Here is a 4,537-nt window from a genome sequence, read left to right as displayed (position 1 = left end):
GAAAGTTTATTTTACAGTTATTTATTTATTTTATTTGTCATTTAAATATATTTGTGCCCATTACCCAAAATCCTAAACCCCCAATTTACAAAACTCATAACCAATAATAAGAACACTTTCCTGCAATTCCTTGAGTAGACGACCCGAGGTTTGAATACTTCGGTTAACAATTTATTTAGGGGTTTGTTACTTGTGACAACCAAAACGTGTGTAAGAAAGGTTGATTGCTTGGTTTAGTAACTATACTTACAACGAGAGTTTACTATAACTTCTAAACTATAAATGTTCAGTTCTTTCAGTAACACTATCTTGTCAATCATATGGTGGGGGCAAGCTTCCAGAAGATTATTGAAGCGCTCCCAGTACTCATAGAGAGTTTCAGAATCATCCTGAACAATCATGGAAATATCTTTCCTCAGTTTATCAGTAACTTCAGCTGGAAAGAACTTTTCCGAAAATTCTCTTCTGAGTGTATCCCAGTTGGATACAGTTGCTGCGGGTTGAGTGTAGTACCACTCTCTTGCCTTTCCCTCAAGAGAAAACGGGAAGGCTTTCAGCAAAATTGAAGTTTCATCTGCACCATCACGCCTGACAGTAGAACAGGCTGCCGGAAAATCTCTCAGGTGCTTGATAGGCTCTTGAGCAGGTAAGTCATGAAACTTGGGCATCAAATTGAGCAGTGCGGTCTTTATTTCAAAGTCAGTAGACAACGCTGGATGATGCGCTTGAAACGGTTGCATTGTAAAATCAGGGGCTCCAGCCTCCTGGATAGTAACTCTCCTAGGTGCTGCCATGTCACCTATACGTAAATTAACCGAATCAGTAGAACGGGGGCTGGTTTCTTCCTCAAATGACGTTTTAGATCCGCCTTCAGAGAGGACTAACCGACACCGAGCTTGCCTTATTCGTGAAATAGTTCTTTCAATCTCAGGATCGAATACTGGCAAGCTTGGATCAGGAAGTGAACGCGTCATCTAACAAAAGAAACAAGCAGCTCATAGTAGCAAAATAAAATAAATGCAAATAAATAAAATCCAATCAATAACTTTAGCACTCTATTGCAACTCCCCGGTAACGGCGCCAAAAATTGACGTGGCGGAAATTGGCGAGTTAAGAATTGTTATAAGATATGCATTGCAAGTATAGTTCTCAACCAACCAGAAATCCGCTTATCAATTTAAAAGGATGTCACAGAAATTAAAGTCAAAATACTGGGAGTATGAATCCCAGGTTGTTTCCCACCGAGTTGCAGGAAAGTGTGCTATTTTATTAATCAGATGGTTTTCAAAAAAGATTTGAGTTGAATGACAGGAAATTAAATCAGAGAATTAATGTAATTTAAATAAAAACCTTGACTGGGAGTAGATTAGTTGGAAGCTCTATTCTTGTTGCAGTACTTTCAAGATTAATTGATAATTGGGAGTTGTTCTGTTTAGTTATCCCTTACTAGGTAAGGGAAAGTCAAACAAGTTGGAATGCTGTTTCTATTCACAAGTCCCAGTCCACTTACTTGGAAGGACTGGTGTTAGTGACTAGAGAGCAATCCAACAATAAACCCAATTACAATTTCTCCTTTGAGCATTCCAACTCAAGGGTTCCTTTCAATCAACTCCCCGTCAAGTTAAGGAACTACTCACTCATTGTGAACGTGGAATTCATAACATAGGAAAGGGAATTAAAGAAAGACATGATAAATAAAACTCGAGGAATCAATTAAAGATAAAAGTAACTCTTGTATTGATAAATTCTAAAATAATCCAATAGTAAAATTAAGTAAATTAAAGGACATGGAAGAGTAAATCCAAGTAAAGAAAACGAACTAGAATGACGAAGTCTTGATGAGGTAACAAGTCTTCTCAATATCCCAATGCAAAAAGCAATTAAAAATCCTAAGAACTATGAATGTGCAGAGAGAAAACCTAGAGGGGAGGAAAACTAGATCTGAAAAACTAAAACTATGTAGAATGAATGTTGTTGTTGGTCTCTGCATGTTCTCTGGCTCTAGTCTGCTTTTCTGGGCCGAAAACTGGGGCAGAATAGGACCCGAAATCGTCCCCAGCGATTCTGCAGATTATGCAGATCGCGCACATCACGCGATCGTGTCATTCATGCGGATGCGTCATTCGGCGTTTTGCTTCTCCACGCGGGCGCGTCGTCCACGCCTCCGAGTCACTTATGCTATTCCATCCGCGCGGTCGCGTGAGCCATGCGGACGCGTCAATGCGATTTTCTCTCTTTCGCGCGGTCGCGTGAGCCATGCGGCCGCGTCACTTCTCGCTGGTCATCTCCTTAATTTCTTGTGTTCCTTCTATTTTTGCAAGCTTCCTTTCCAATCTCCAACTCATTCGTGCCCTATAAAGCCTGAAACACTTAACACACAGATCACGGCATCGAATGGAATAAAGGAGAATTAAAATACACAATTAAAAGTCTCTAGGAAGCAAGTTTTCAATCGTGTAATAATTTTAGGAAGGGAATATAAATGCATGCTGATTATATGAATAAGTGGGTAAAGATCATGATAAAACCATACAATTAAACACATTATAAACCATAAAATAGTGGTTTATCAAGTCACCATCAAAAGAGCAGTGATGAACCATTGCATTATGCTGGAAAAAGAAGTGGAAGTTCATCAGCTGATTTCTTGTGAGGTTTACAAAATTGCAAACAAGAACTCCAAGGATGCCAAATTGGCTTATCCAAGTTTGATCTCCCTGTTATGTAAAGATGCTGGAGTAAGGATGGGAGTAGATGAGTATATTTCAATTGAGCAACCAATCACCAAAAAGTCAATGGAAGCACAAGTGCAGGACGGCCCCATTAAGAGGAGAGCACAAGAGTTCCTCCTGGAAATTCCTCAATTTGAATACTGGGGGTGCCTAGAAGCATCTATCACCAAGTTGCAAGAAGCTATGGATCAACTGAAGGAAGAACAGCAAAATCAAAACAGCATGCTCTGCAAACTGCTTAGGGAACAAGAAGAGCAAGGGCGTGCACTGAAAGAACTGAAGCGCCAGAAGCTATCTCTTGAAGGGCCAAGCACCCCACAGACTAAAGAGGCATCTACCTCCCAAAGCAAAGGTTGTTGAGTCCTAACTCTGTGATAACCTTTTATCTATTTTTAGAGTATATAAGTATTAAAATTAGAGTCATTTGTCTTTATGTCTTTAGTTTCTTTTCTTTTATTGCTAAGTGTCTGCTTTTATGCCTAATTTATATTAATTCCATTAAATAATAAATAAAGATTAGAGTCTATGCCTTAAAGTTATGAACATCCTATGAATCTATCACCTCTCTTAATTAAAAACTGTTCTAAAAACAAAAGAACAAGAAGTACATGGTTTCGAATTCATCCTTGAAACTAGTTTAATTATTTTGATGTGGTGATAATACTTTTTATTTTCTGAATGAATGCTTGAACAGTGCATATGTCTTTTGATATTGTGGTTTATGAATGTTAAATATGTTGGCTCTTGAAAGAATGATGATAAAGGAGAAATGTTATTGATAATCTGAAAAATCATAAAAGTGATTCTTGAAGCAAGAAAAAGTAGTGAATACAAAAGCTCGCGAAAAAAAAAAAAGAAAAAATATGGCGAAAAAAAGGGGGGAAGAAAAAGAAAAAACAAGCAGAAAAAGCCAATAGCCCTTAAAACCAAAAGGCAAGGGTAATAAAAAGGATCCAAGGCTTTGAGCATCAAGGGATATGAGGGCCTAAAGGAATAAAATCCTGGCTTAAGCGGCTAAACCAAGCTGTCCCTAACTATGTGCTTGTGGCGTGAAGGTGTCAAGCCAAAAGCTTGAGACTGAGCGGTTAAAGTCAAGATTCAAAGAAAAAACAGAGTGTGCTTAAGAACCCTGGACACCTCTAACTGGGGACTCTAGCAAAGCTGAGTCACAATCTGAAAAGGTTCACCCAGTTATGTGTCTGTGGCATTTATGTATCCGGTGGTAATACTGGAAAACAAAGTGCTTAGGGCCACGGCCAAGACTCTTAAAGTAGCTGTGTTCAAGAATCAACATACTGAACTAGGAGAATCAATAACACTATCTAAATTCCTAGTTCCTATAGATGCCAATCATTCTGAACTTCAATGGATAAAGTGAGATGCCAAAACTATTCAAGAGGCAAAAAGCTACTAGTCCTGCTCATCTGATTGGAGCTAAGCTTTATTGATATTTTGGAATTTATAGTATATTCTCTTCTTTTTATCCTATTTGATTTTCAGTTGCTTGGGGACAAGCAACAATTTAAGTTTGGTGTTGTGATGAGCGGATAATTTATACGCTTTTTGGCATTGTTTTTACATAGTTTTTGATATAATTTAGTTAGTTTTTAGTATATTTTTTATTAGTTTTTAAATAAAAATCACATTTCTGGACTTTACTATGAGTTTGCGTTTGTTTTTCTGTGATTTCAGGTATTTTCTGGCTGAAATTGAGGGACCTGAGCAAATTCTGATTCAGAGGCTAAAAAAGGACTACAGATGTTGTTGGATTCTGACCTCCCTGCACTCAAAGTAGATTTTCTGGA

General features: G+C 38.0%; 1 non-coding gene across 1 annotated transcript; it reads left to right on the top strand.

Moving 5' to 3' along the window:
• Positions 1-314: 314 nt before the first annotated feature.
• LOC148573628 (small nucleolar RNA R71) lies at positions 315-422 on the top strand. The gene has a single exon (XR_015905529.1). It is a non-coding gene; the product is annotated as a small nucleolar RNA R71 (small nucleolar RNA).
• Positions 423-4,537: the final 4,115 nt, after the last annotated feature.

Source organism: Arachis ipaensis, chromosome B2 (assembly GCF_059453495.1).
Source record: "Arachis ipaensis isolate K30076 ecotype BB chromosome B2, ASM5945349v1, whole genome shotgun sequence".
Taxonomy (NCBI): Eukaryota; Viridiplantae; Streptophyta; class Magnoliopsida; order Fabales; family Fabaceae; genus Arachis; species Arachis ipaensis.
Note: the sequence above shows the minus strand (reverse complement) of the source record. Positions and strands in the feature narration are given on the sequence as shown.